The 14,578-nt window shown below is 46.1% G+C and overlaps 1 protein-coding gene across 12 annotated transcripts in view; it reads left to right on the plus strand.

The window, feature by feature from the left end:
* Positions 1–4,009: 4,009 nt before the first annotated feature.
* The window catches only part of LOC134355579 (potassium voltage-gated channel subfamily A member 2-like), a 74,199-nt gene continuing 63,630 nt past the window's right edge, over positions 4,010–14,578 (plus strand). For 10 of the 12 annotated variants that reach the window (XR_010020127.1, XR_010020128.1, XM_063065652.1 and 7 more), the window contains exons 1-2: positions 4,298–4,483; positions 4,638–4,725. The gene's annotated coding sequence lies outside the window, so the exon portion shown is untranslated. Of the gene's footprint in view, positions 4,086–4,175; positions 4,233–4,297; positions 4,484–4,637; positions 4,726–14,578 lie in introns of those variants that run through there. The other 2 variants (XM_063065659.1, XM_063065660.1) reach the window with 2 other exon arrangements.

A 14,578-nucleotide genomic window follows, 5' to 3' on the forward strand; every position in this document is an offset into this window, starting at 1 on the left:
TGTTAACCTCCTCGGCACAAGGAGATGGTATTTCCTTTTGTCAAAAACTATGGAACTGGGGATCAATGTTTGAAAATAAGATGCTGCCCATTTCAAACAGTGATAAGGTGTATTTAGTTTCCTTCTGAATGGCTGGTGTCTTTGGATCCCTTCATCAAAAGGTGGTGGAAACTAAGACTGAATGTTTTTTTAAGGCTGAGGTAAATATCTAAAAAGCAGGAGATGAAGAGTTACCTGAGATATACAGAAATCCAGAATTGTCAATAGAATCAGATCAGCCATGATTTTATTAAATGATAGAGAAGGTAGAAATAGTCCAAAGTTCAAATAATATACACCCAGTGGCCACTTTATTAGGTACACACGTACACCTGCATTAGGATGTAGGGTTGTTATCTCTCCTATATTTCAAAATTCAAAGTTAATTTATTACCAAAGTACATATATGTCAACATTTGCTATCCTAAGATTCATTTTCTTGCAGGCATTCACAGTAGAACAAAGAAATACAATAGAGTCAATGAAAAGCAACACACAAAGACATCTATTTCCATAGATGCTGCCTGACCTTCTGAGTTCCTCCAGTATTTTGCGTGTATTACACAAAGACAAAATTTGCAAATACAAAAACACAAATAAATGGATAAATAAACAAATATATAAAGATAGATAGATAAGACAGAGAACATAGTTTGTGTTCGGTGATCAGTTCATTGTTGTGGTGAGTGAAGTTATCCACACAGGTTCAGGAGCCTGATAGTTGAAGGGTAATAACTGTCACTGAACCTGGTGGTGTGGGACCTGAGGCTCCTGTGTCTCCTTCCTGATGGCAGCAACGAGAGGAGAGAACGGCCTGGATGGTGGGGGTGGAGAGATCCTTGATAACAGATGTTGCTTTCTTGTGCCAGCACTTCTTGGAGATGCTTTTCCTGTGATGTGTTTTTCTTGTAGTTTAACTTTCCTGTGCTTGCTTACATTTTTATATAATCACCTATACATCTTTTTCCTCTGACCTGGTTTATGTATAAGACAATGGTGGCTTCTTTGTTCTTATTTCTTTTGTTCGTTCTCTGTTCTTGTAACACTCAATAACAAGCAGTTAGCACCACTCCTGACCAAACAACATGGACACGGGCCCTTTGGTTCACTGAGCCCATGTTGATCATTAAGAACTAGAGTAGTTACATAGAGTAGTTCTATTTTATTCTCCCCCACATTCCCATTAACTCCACCTCAGCTAATCCTATCACCTTCTGCTCTGACTCCATCTGCAGCTTTGAGAAGAAACCAATATAGTGGGCCATATCTCAAATACTGATGAGTCAGAATAGAGGAAGGAGATAGAGAGCTGAGTGATGTGGTGTCCTGACAACAACCTTTCCCTCAATGTCAGCAAGACAGAAGAGCTGGTCATTGACTTCAGAAGGGGGTGGGGGCAGTGCACATGTTCTTGTCACCATATGTATTGATGGGGGTACCTCACAGGATTGAAAGAAGCTACAGAAAGTTGTGAAATTAGTCAGCACAATCATGGTTACTAGCCTCCATAGAATCTTATACATCTTCCAGGAGCGGTGCCTCAGAAAGACGGCATCCATTATTAAGGACCCCAATTACCCAGGACATATCTTCTCATGTTCCCATCGAGAAGTATGTGCAGAAGCCAGAAGCTATATATACTTACAGTAATTGATTGACTTATTTATTTTTCTATATTATCATGTACTGAAGCCACTAAGTTAACAAATTTCATTCATGTGCCGGTGATATTAAACCTGATTCTGACTCTGACATTAACTGTGTTGAACTTGAGAGGGTTGACTGCTTCAAGTTCTTCAGGGGGAACATCTCCAAAAGCCTTTCCTGGTCCACGTTGACATCACTGTCAAGAAAGCTCACCAATACTTCTACTTCCTCAGGAGGTTAAAGAAATTCCCCATGTCCCTGGCGATTCTTGGCAATATTTGTTGCTGCTTTATAGAAAGCGTTCTGTTTGGGTGCCCCAGAGCTTGGTATGGGAACTGCTCTGCACGTCACCACAAGAAAATGCAGAGAGTCAGGGACACATCACAGAAACTAGCCTCCCTTCTATGGACTCTGTCCGTACTTCTACGTGTCTTAGTAAAGCATCCTGCATTATCAAAAACCCCACCCAGCCAGAACGCTCTCTCTTCTCCCCTTCCCCCATCGGGCAGAAGTTACAAAGGGCTGAAGACACGTGCTGTACCACCAAGCTCAAGGACAGCTTCTGTTACCAGACCCTTGAATGGACCTCGTATGATAAGATGGACTCTTGGCCTTACAATCTACCTCGTTATAATCCTGCACTTTATGCTTTACCTACACCACTTTTCGGTAGATTTTATACTTTATTCTGCGTTTTCATTCTTTTACCTTATACTACCTCAGATTTTATCTATATCAGCAGTATGCAAGACTAGCTTTGGCACACGTGAGAATAATAAACCTATACAAAAAAAACCCCAAACACCGAGAACAATATTCGGCAGCTAATTCCATCTCCCAAACTGCTCCCAGAGGCAGGTGCAATTACAATGTTTAAAGGACAGCCACATGTGCAGAAAGATTTAGAAGCATATGGGTCAAATGCAGTGAAAGGGGAACAGCTCAGATAGACATCTTAGTCGGCACGGATAAGTTGGGCCGAACGCCCTGTTTCCTTGCTGTCTAACTCAATGACTTTGTGAAATCGGAGCACGGGGTGGGTTTGAGTGTTCAAACTCCGCACGGGCAGAAGCCGAGTCAGGATGAAGCATGAGTGATGGGAGCTATGAGGCACCGGATCTCTCATTCTTTGCTGTTCTGATAGGCTGATCTTGAGTCTGCATCTAGGGTGCTTGCTCGCATTTGGGACACCGTAAAGAAGATTTAACATACCACACTAAGCACAGTACAGGTCCTTTGTTCCACGATGTTGCGCCGAGCTTTTAACCTACTCCTGCATCAGTCTTATCTTGCCCTCTCACGGCACCACCAGAGATTCTGCAGATGCTCGGAATCCAGAGTAACACGCACCAAATGTTGGAGGAACTTAGTAGGTCAGGCAACATGTATGGAAAGTCGATGTAACGGCAAAAGACCCTTCGTCAGGACTCCCACGCAGCCCTCCATGTTTCTATCATCCATGCAACAGTCTAAAAGTCTCTGCTTCTACCGCCACCCTGTTCGCGTGTTCCACGTACCCACCAATCTCGGTGTGTAAAAACCTACCTCCCCCCAGGCATACTTTCCTTCAATCACCTTAAAATTATGCCCCTCGCGCTGGCTGTCAACTGTATCTGTGCCTCTTAGCATCTTAGATAAAGTTTGAAATGATTGGAGAATTGTGGGCTGCAGAACAGGGAACAGTGCCGACCTTTATGTGCATATCTAAGAGTATCTGAAATTCCCCTAATGCACCACCTCTGGCAGGGAGTTCCACGTACCCACCACTCACTGTGTATAAAAAACCTCTGACACCCCCTCCCCATACTTTCCTCCGTCACCGTAAAATTATGCCCTGCTTTCCTTCTTGTGCTGCGGACACATTTTTTAATTGAGGTGCGATTCACGATTTCTGCCCCGAGGAAAAGGAACTGGCTGCCCCTCCCCCACCACCACCCCCAGCTGCACCTAACTATCCCTCTTATCATCTTGCACGCCTCTATCAGTCAGGGTTACTAAATTGATTCCCAGAGCGAAGGGGTTAATGAAATTGTACAGGTTAGGCCTACAGTCCTTGGAATATGGAAGAATAAGGGGTAATCTTATTAGAATTTTTGAGGGGGGTTGTATACTGGGAGAATGGTTCCAGAGGGGCGTAATTACAAAATAAAGAATCGCCCTTTTGCAAAATTTGTTCGCTCAAAAAGGGCGGGTAAATCTGAGGGATTGTTCACTCCAGAGATCTGAGGATCGGGAGTCACTGAATTCAAAGTGGAAATAAAGACTCGTTTGAACCGCAAAGGCTCGGGGGGAGGGGGGGGGTTAGGGGGAAGCGGTGTTGGAAGCAACGCCGGATTTTCATGAAAGGCGGAGCAGAACGGGCCGACTGGCCGACTCCAGCTGTGGCACGGTTCTCACAGGTATTTATTTGCGTGGAGAAGATCGCGTCTGGTCTGCGCTTGGCAAGTTCACTGTAGCATCAGCCGGAGCGGAATGTACAATGCAGGTGTGGTCCGGCCTCTCTGAGAGCGAACAAGTTGGGCGAGACGTGCCGTGAAAAGGAAACGGTGAGGGTTATTGACACGCAGGAGAGAGGAAGCGACAGGGTGGCAGAGGGTTTGAGGGGCGGGGAGGAGGGGAGTGCGCTAGGGAAAGAAAGATGGAGAATGGTAGAGAGTGAGCCGTTTTCTCTCGGAGTTTCGAGGGCTCTTCTGCTCTCCGTTCCCTTGTGGGAGCGCTGAACCCTTGAGCACCCTCGGGGACAGGAAGAAGGCGGTGGGAGAGCAGCATTTGTCCTCGGCGCTGGAGCAGTGGACAGGTAAAGGGGGCAGTGCCCCTCACCAACATGCGATGCTCTGTGCCCGCCCGGTATTGTTGGGCCAGCAACAGCTGAGCATTGTACTTCAACAGTCTTCAGTCGGGAATGGCGAGCTGGGCATCGACATCTTCGTGACATCCCCTTTTTTTCACAGATCTCAGATCCCGGCTCCCGGCTCCTGGATCCAGGCTCCAGGATTTTGGGGCGCCGTTCACCGCCAAGGAGTGCACCAGTTCTCCAAGGTCAGTCTGTTCCCAGCCGAGGTAAACAAGTGTGTGTTTGGTTTTTTTCCCAGTTCTTTTATTCAACAGCTGCCGTCGCCGGAGAGGGGGGAGGGGGCTGAAATAGGATGCAGGGAGGCGGTTAAAGAGGGGAAGGAATGGGGAGTCGGTGCAGGGAAGGTCGGCAAGGAGAGGGTGGGGGGATTAGAGGAGGCGTGAACAGCAGAGAACGGCGGGCGGGGATGGGAAGGAAAATGTTCCTAGGTAGGGCTTGCAGAGGGGACGGGGAGAGAGTGGAAGGGGGTATCACGTTCTCATTCGCGTCTACCCCTCCCTCCTCTCCACACCTCCGCCGTTTCCTCACTTTCACTGTCTCCTTGACGATTCTTTCCTTGTTCCCCGCTCTCTGCACGCTGGTCCCGACTCTTCTCCATATTTCTCCGCAAGCTGTTCCCCGCTCCCCGATAACCCTCTGCCTCCTAGCCCGATTGCACTCCCCCTCCGCCGATTACCCTTCCACCATTGGCCTCCCCTCCCTATCCGATTGCCCTCTGCCTCCCTCCCAGACCACATCCTCTTCCCCGTCTGCCCTCCACCTTCCCCCACTCTTTCACTCCTCCCTCCCCCTTTTCATCCTCCCCTCCCTTTTCCCTCTCCCCTTTCTCTTCCCCCTCTCCCCTTCCCCACTCCATTTTCCCTTCCCCTTTTCTTTTTCCCTTTCCTTCCCCTTTTCCCTCTCCACTCCCCTTTTCCCTCTCCACTCCCCTTTTCCCTCTCCACTCCCCTTTTCCCTCTCCACTCCCCTTTTTCCTTTCCTCTCCCCTTTTTCCTTTCCTCTCCCCTTTTTCCTTTCCTCTCCCCTTTTTCCTTCCCCCTCCCCTTTTCCCTTTCCCCTCCCCCTTTTCCCTCCCCCTCCCCATCACCTTTCCCCTTCCCCTTTCCCTCCCCCTCTCCTTTTTCTCTCCACCTTTTTCCTTCCCCCTCACCCCTTTCAGTTCCCTCTTCCCCTTAACATTCCCCCTTTCCCTCCTCCCTCTACACCCTCTCTTCTCCTTCTCTTACCCCTTCCCCTCTACATCTCCCCTGACCCCCTTCCTCCCCACTCTCTCCCTCCCATCTCTTCCCCATCCTTCCTGCTCCCCTTTCCACTCCCCTCTCCTCCCCACTCTGCCCTCTCCTTTCCCCTTTTCACTTCACCCTTCCCCTCCACTCTCCCCGTTCCCCCCTCCCTCCACTCTCCCCGTTTTCCTTCCCTCCACTCTCCCCGTTTTCCCTCCATCCACTCTCCCTGTTTTCCCTCCATCCACTCTCCCTGTTTTCCCTCCCTCCACTCTCCCGTTCTCCCTCCCTCCACTCTCCTCAGTTCCTGCATTGATAAATCAGTTTCTCCTCCATTCTAGTGTTTGCCCCTTCTAAACTCTTCTTCACCAGCCCTCTTTTGACCTTGTCCACGTTATACTGGTGAATGTCGACTGCTTTATTTATTCATAGTTTTTCCATGGCTTTCTAGCTCGACCTTAAATCTCCCTCAATATCATTTATCTGAACAAGTTTCCTCCTGACCCCCACCCCTTGTATATTGCCTCCCTCTCCAGCCTTTCCTTCTTCACAAATTCCTAGGGAAGAGCACCAGGGGCTGGAATGTACTTTCTTAGTAACACCTGTGCACCTGCTCTTTAATGCCTATAATCTAGTCAGCCAATCATGCATAAAAGCACAGTTGTTGTTCAGACTAGACATCAGAATGGGGAAGAAATGTTATCTAAGTGACTTTAACTATGGAATGATTGTTGATGTCAGACGGGGTGGTTTAAGTATCTCAGAAACTGCTGATCTCCTGGGAGTTTCACACACAACAGTCTCTAGAGTTACAGAGAATGGTGTGGAGAAACAAAAAAGTCCAGTGAGCAGCAGTTCTGTGGGGAAAATGCTGCTTTTGTTAATGAGAGGTCAGAGGATAATGGACACATTGGTTCAAGCTGAGAGTTGGGCGACAGTAGCTCAAATAACCATGCATTACAGCAGGTGTGTGCAGGAAAGCATCTCTGAATGCACAAAACATCAAACCTTGAAGTGGGATGGGCTACAACAGTTGAAGACCATGAACATACACTCAGTGGCCACTTTGTTCAATGCAGGGGGTACCTAATAAAGTGGTCATTGTGTAGAACTGCTGATTGCTGTGTTGGTTGTAATGTTATCAGGCCCCTGTAGGATAGTGACCTTTTGTAGTGTGTAGCCTGGATGACAAAATGATTTTGCAGAAGTTAACATTCCTTAAATGTGAACTTGTTGCGTGAGAGTAAGTTTTCTGTTAAAACAATATTTTCCCCAGAGTGCAGGAAATCTTCCAACTGGCCAATAGTTGCAGCCTGCAAACTCGACTTTCTTTCCATAATCTTCTCTAGAATCTCACTGTGTTGCTGCAGTACCGACCCATGTAACTGTTGAGCAGTAATAAAACCCACCTAAGAATAACGTCTGCCGTTCCTACCTGATCTGCTCTTTGCGGGCTACAGAAAGTGGTTGACATACCCCAGTACATCACAAGGAAAGCTTTCCCCTCCATTGTGCACATTTACAGGGACAGCTGTCACAAGAAAAGCAGCATCCATCATCTAAACTATGCCCACTTCTTGATACCATCATTAGGCAAGAGGTATAGAAGTCTTCAATCCCACACCACCAGGTGCAGGAGCAGTTATTACCCTACAACCATCAGGCACCTGAACTAGTGTAAATAGCTTCATTCACCTCAAGACTGAAATGATTCTGTGACCTACAGATTCATTTTAGGACATGTTCTCAGAATTATTTTTTTATTAGCACAGTTTGACTTATTTTACACATTTGTTAGTTTTCATATACAGTGCCGATAAAAAGTATCCACCTTTTGGAAGTTTTCATGTTTTATTGTTTTACAACATTGAATCATAGTGGATTTAATTTGGCTTTTTTGACACCGATCAGTAGAAAAAGACTTTTTCGTGTTAAAGTGAAAACAGGTCCATATAAAATTATCCAAATTAATTACAAATATAGGACACAAAAAAATTGATTGCATAAGTATTCACCCCCTTTAATATGACACACCAAATTATCATTTGTGCAGCCAGTTGGTTTTAGAAGTCACATAATTAGTTAAATGGAGATCACTGTGTACAGTCAAGGTGTTTCAATTGATTGTAGTAAAAATAAACCTGTATCTGGAAGGTCCAACTGCTGGTGAGTCACTATCCTGGTAAAAACTACACCATGAAGATAAAAGAACGCACCAAGCAACTCGCAAAAAGGTAATGGAAAAGAACAAATCAGGAGATGGATATAAGAACATTTCCAAGTCACTGAATATCCCTTGGAGTACAGCTAAGTCAATCATCAAGAAATGGAAAGAATACTGCATAGCTATAAATCTGCCCAGAGCAGGCAGTCCTCAAAAACTGAATGGCTGTGCAAGAAGGGCACTTGTGTGGGAGGCCACCAACAGACAACTCTGGAGGAGTTACAAGCTTCAGTGGCTGAGATGAGAGAGGCTGCATATACAACAACTGTTTCCCAGGTGCTTCACCAGTCACAGCTTTATGGGAGAGTGGCAAAGAGAAAGCCACTGTTGAAAAAAACTCTCATGAAATCTTGGCTAGAGTTTGCCGGAAGGCATGTGGGAGACTCTGAAGTCAGCTGGAAGAAGGTTCTATGGTCAGATGAAACCAATATTGAGCTTTTTGGCCATTGGACTAAAAGCTCTTTTTTGGTGTAAGCCAAACACCGCACATCATTAAAAACACACCATCCCTACCAGGAAGCATGGTGGCGGCTGCGTCATGCTGTGGGGATGCTTCACTGCAGCAGGCCCTGGAAGGCTTGTGAAGGTAGGGGGTAAAATGAGTGCAGCAAAATACAGAGAAATCCTGGAGGAAAACTTGATGCAGTCTGCAAGAGAACTGTGACTTGGGAGAAGATCAATGACCCCAAGCATAAAGCCAAAGCTACACAAGAATGGCATAAAAACAACAAAGTTAATGTCCTGGAATGGCCAAGTCAGAGTCCAGACCTCAGTCCAATCCCCATGCAATGTGACAGAGCTTGAGCAGTTTTGTAAAGAAGAATGGGGAAAAATTGCAGTGTTGAGATGTGCAAAGCTGATAGAGACCTATCCACACAGATTCAAGGCTCTAATTGCTGACAAAGGTGCATCACTAAATACTGACTTGAAGGGGGTGATTACTTATGCAATCAATTGTTTGGTGGTTTATATTTGTAATTAATTCAGATCACTTTGTAGAGACCTGTTTTCACTTTGATACGAGTCTTTTTCTGTCGATCACTGTCAAAAAAGCCAAATTAAATCCACTGTGATTCAATGTTGTAAACTAATAAAACAATGTTGTAAAATAATAAAACTTTGGGGGGGGGGTGTGAATACATTTTATAGGGACTGTATGTATAATTTTTAGTATATTCTATTGTACCTATTTTATTTTTCCTATAAATGCCTGCAAGACATATGTCACTATTTACAACCCTGAGATTTGTTTTCTTGCAGGCATACATATTAGATATAAAAAACACGATAGAATAAATGAAAGACTGCCCCCAACAGTATGGGCAAAGAACCAGTGTGCAAAAGACAGCAAACTGTGCAAATAGAAGAAGAAAAAAAAGAGAAATAATAGTAATAAATACATTTTGAGAACATGAGATGAAGAGTCCTTGAAAATGAGTCCGTAAGTTGTGTGAACATTTCAATGATGGGGCAAGTGAAGTTAAGTGACGTTATCCGCTCTGGTCCAAGAGCTTGATGGTTAAGGGGTAATAACTGTTTCTGAACCTGGTGCTGTGAGTCCTGAGGCTCCTGTACCTCCTTCCTGAAGGCAGCAGCGAGAAGACAGCATGACCTGTGTGGTGAGGGTCCTTGATGATGGTTGCTATTTTCCTCCAAGAGGAGTACCCTTGAGCAGAAAAGCCTACAAAAAAGTCGTGGACACCTCCCAATCCATCGTGGATAAAGCCCTAGCTACTACTGAGCACATCTACACAGTGCTGTCACAGGAAAGCAGAGGGGAGCCAGAATGGGGGGTGGATAAAGAGAGAAATTACCAGGTTAGAGAAATGAGTTTAGATGTGGGTAACTCCCTCAAAGCCACTGGGAAGCACTTACATTTGCTCCCCTCTGCTGCCTCACAGCCATTAACTCTACTGAGCCCAAGGTTAACTTTAGCACCTTGCTCTTTTCCTTCCACATGAACCTCTTCTCCAACGACATCTTAAGACACAGCAAATATTTGGCTGTCAATATTCACTCCCGTGATTACTCAAACCTCCCTCTTTCTCTCCATTGACTTCTCTGGGAAGACCTTGAATCAGAATCAGGTTTATTATCACCACCATGTGCGTAGTGAAATTTCTTAACTTAGCAGCAGCAGTTCAATGCAATAAAGATGAAAGATAAATAAATAAATAAGTTACAGTATATGAATACTGAATAGATTAAAAATCATACAAAAACAGAAATAATATATATTTAAAAAGTGAGGTAGTGTTCATGGGTTCAATGTCCATTTAGGAATTGGACGGCTGAGGGGAGGAAGCTGTCCCTGAATCATTCAGGCTTCTGTACCTGCTACCTGATGGTAACAGTGAGAAAGGGACATGCCCTGGGAGCTGGAAGTCCTTAATAATGGACACTTCCTTTCTGAGACACCACTCCCTGAAGGTGTCCTGGGTACTTTGTAAGCTCATCCCCAAGATGGAGCCTGCTAAATTTATGACCCTCTTCAGCTCCTTTTAGTCCTGTGCAGTAGCCCCCTTCCCCCCCGCCCCACCAGACAGTGATGCAGCCTGTCAGAATTCTCTCCACAGTACATCTGTAGAAGTTTTTGAATGTTTTTTTTGACATACCAAGTCTCTTCAAACTCCTCATGAAGTATAGTTGCTGTCTTGCCTTCTTTATAACTGCAATGATAAGTTGGGACCAGGTTAGATCCTCAGAGATCTTGACACCCAGGAAATTGAAACTGCTCACTCTCTCCACTTCTGATACCTCTATGAGGATTGGTATGTGTTCCTTTGTCTTACCCTTTCTGAAGCTCTTTCGTCTTACATTGAGGGCAAGGTTGTTGCTGCGACACCACTCCACTAGTTGGTATATCTCACTCCTATACACCCTCTCGTATGGAAGCTGGAAAACATCCCAGCATCCATACCAGCACCCATTAAAATTAACTGAGTCTATGCCCCAACCATCTCCCCACCCTCTCCCCATTATCTAGTTCTCTTACGAGCCATCTCGATGCTTAGGGTAATTTACAGTAGCCAGTACGGTATTATGGGTGGTCAAGGTAACGCAATCTTTTCAGTCACTGATCAGGGTTTGAATCCCAACATTGTCTGTGAGGAGTTTGTACGTTCTCCCGTGACCGTGTCTATTTCCTTAAGGTATTCTGGTTTCCTCCCACATTCCAAAGATGCATAGTAAGTGTTAGCAAGCTGTGGACATGCTACATTGACACTGCAAACACCGCGACGTTTGTGAGCTTCCCCCACACTACCCTCAGACTGTGTTGGTCGTTGATGGAAGTGACACCTTTCACTGCATGTACAGGTGGCAAATGAAGCTAACCTGACCTAATCCGATTAATCTGTGAACACGCATGTGTTTGGCATGTTTGGCACACTATAGCGTGTAGTTACAGGGCGAACGTGTAAATAGCACCCACAGTCAAGATCCACCAAGGTCTTTGAGGCTGAGGGACAGCTTGCCACTGTGCACCATATGTCTCTTCACCTATGAGTCTGTCAGGGCCATCTACTTATGCAGTTCTACTGGTCGGCCTTCTCTACATTGGTGAGACCTGAAGTCGATAGGAGGACCGCTTATTTGAACACCTTTGTCACATCCGCAACAGGCAGGATTTCCCAGCGGCTAACCATTTTAAATGTAATCCCTGTTCCCATTCCAGCATGTCCCTCTGTGGCCTCCTCTACTGCCACCATGATGCCACTCTCAATCTGGAGGAGCAACATCTCATATTTCATCTCTGTAGTCTCCAACCTGATAGCATGGACAATGATTTCTCTAACTTACAGTTATTTTCCCCTGCCTGTTCTCTCTTCTTCCATGCCCAATCCTGACTCCCTTTTTGCCCCTTCTCTTCTCACCTGCCTATCACCTCCCTCCTTCCCTTTCTCCCCTTATCAAGTCAAGTCAGTTTTTATTGTCATTTCAACCATAACTGCTGGTACAGAACATAGAAAAAATGAGACAACGTTTTCCAGGACCATGGTGCTACATGAAACAATACAAAAACTACACTGAACTACGTAAAAAAAAACACAAAAACTGCACTAGACTACAGATCTATCCAGGACTACATAATCTGCACAAAACAGTGCAGGCACTACAATAAATAATAATCAATAATAAACAAGACAGTAGGCACAGTAGAGGGCGGTAGGTTGGTGTCAGGCCAGGCTCTGGGTACTGAGGAGTCTGATGGCTTGGGGGAAGAAACTGTTACACAGTCTGGTCGTGACAGCCTGAATGCTTCGGTACCTTTTTCCAGATGGCAGGAGGGAGAAGAGTTCATATAAGGGGTGTGTGGGGTCCTTCATAATGCTGTTTGCTTTGCGGATGCAGCGTGTGGTGTAAATGTCTGTGATGGCGGGAAGAGAGACCCCGATGATCTTCTCAGCTGACCTCACTATCCGCTGCAGGGTCTTGTGATCTGAGATGGTGCAATTTCTGAACCAGGCCGTGATGAAGCTGCTCAGGATGCTCTCAATACAACCTCTGTAGAATGTGGTGAGGATGGGGGAGGGGGTGGGAGATGGACTTTTCCCATCCTTCGCAGGAAGTAGTGATGCTGTTGGGCTTTCTTTGCTATGGAGCTGGTGTTGAGGGACCAGGTGAGATTCTCCGCCAGGTGAACACCAAGAAATTTGATGCTCTTAACGATCTCTACTGAGGAATCATCGATGTTCAGCGGAGAGTAGTCGCTCTGTGTCCTCCTGAAGTCAACAACCATCTCATTTGTTTTGTTTACATTCAGAGACAGGTTGTTGGCTCTGCACCAGTCCATTAGCCGCTGCACCTCCTCTCTGTATGCTGACTCGTCATTCTTGCTGATGAAACCCACCACGGTTCACCAACGAACTTGATGATGTGGTTCGAGCTGTGTGTTGCAGCACAGTCATGGGTCAGCAGAGTGAACAGCAGTGGACTGAGCACACAGCCCCGGGGGGGGGGGGGGGCCCCCGTGCTCAGTGTGATGGTGTTGGAGATGCTACTACCAATTCAGACTCACTAAGATCTCCCAGTCAGGAAGTCTAGGATCCAGTTGCAGAGGGAGGTGTTCAGGCCCAGTAGGCTCAGCTTTCCAATCAATTTCTGAGGAATGATTGTGTTGAATGCTGAACTGAATTCTATGAACAGCATTCGAACGTACGTGTCTTCTTTGTCCAGGTGGGTTAAAGCCAGGTGGAGGGTGATGGCAATGGCATTGTCTGTTGAACGGTTGGGACGGTACACGAACTGCAAGGGGTCCAGTGAGGAGGGCAGCAGGGTCTTGATGTGCCTCATGACGAGCCTCTCGAAGCACTTCATGATGATGGATGTGAGTGCAACGGGATGGTAGTCGCTGAGGCAGGACACTGAAGACTTCTTCAGCACGGGGACGATGGTGGCAGCCTTGAAGCATGTAGGAACGACGGCGCTGCTCAGGGAGATGTTGAGGATGTCAGTGAGAATATCTGCTAGCTGGTCTGCACATCCTCTAAGAACTCTGCCAGAAATATTGTCTGGTCCAGCAGCCTTCTGTGGGTTGACCCTGCACAGGGTTCTCCTCACATCAGCCACGGTAAGACATAGCACCTGATCATTTGGAGGAGGGGTGGTCTTCCTCGCCACCATGTCATTTTCCGCCTCCAACCGAGCATAGAAGTTGTTCAGCGCATCTGGGAGGGAGGCATCACCCGTACAGTCAGGTGATGTTGTCCTGTAGTTGGTGATGTCCTGAATGCCCTTCCACATGCGCCACGTGTCTCCACTGTCCTGGAAGTGGCTGTGGATTCGTTGGGCATGTGCACGCATTGCCTCTCTGATTGCCCGGGACAATTTGGCCACTCTCTATCAGATTCCTTCTTCCTCAGCCCTTACCTTTCCAGCTATCACCTCCCAACTTCTCACTTCATCACCCACCGGCCTTAACAGATGAGCTGCCAACTTCTCACTTTATTCCTGATCCAGCCCTCCCCCACCCACCCACTGTCTCCCTCACCTGGTCTCACGTATCATCTCTCACCTTGCTGCTTCCCCATTCATTTTCAATCCTAATGAAGGGTCTCGGCCCAAAACGTCAGCTCTTTATTTCCTCCATACTGTAGATGCTGCTTGACCTGCTGAGTTTCTTCAGCGTTTTGTATGCGCCACACTATTCACTGCCTCCCTGGACCTTTCTACTTGCCTCTAAAATCTCTTCCAGCTTAATCTTGTGCAATTTAAAATCATCCTGTTTAAACCCTGATATAAACCAGCAACAGTCCTATTGGTCTTAAGGAGTGTAATAGAAAACTACCTAACACATTGACTATGGATGTAAGAATGAAAAGGCTTTGTATTGTTTATTCTTGTAAATGCTTTTTATTATGAGTAGTTTTTATTATGATATATGGAAAAATATACTACCAGACTCAAAAACAGTTACCTTCCACAAGCAGTAAGGCTGACCAACACCTCAATCCACAACCTCACCCCTCCACAGCCCAACCACCACTACTTTATAATTTCCTGTCAGAGTCACCTTATGTACAGACACTCCTGTGCCTAGTCTCACTTTATGGGCATACAGTCACTCTATGTATGTAAACTATCTGATGG

This window comes from Mobula hypostoma, chromosome 13 (genome assembly GCF_963921235.1).
Source record: "Mobula hypostoma chromosome 13, sMobHyp1.1, whole genome shotgun sequence".
Lineage (NCBI taxonomy): Eukaryota > Metazoa > Chordata > Chondrichthyes > Myliobatiformes > Myliobatidae > Mobula > Mobula hypostoma.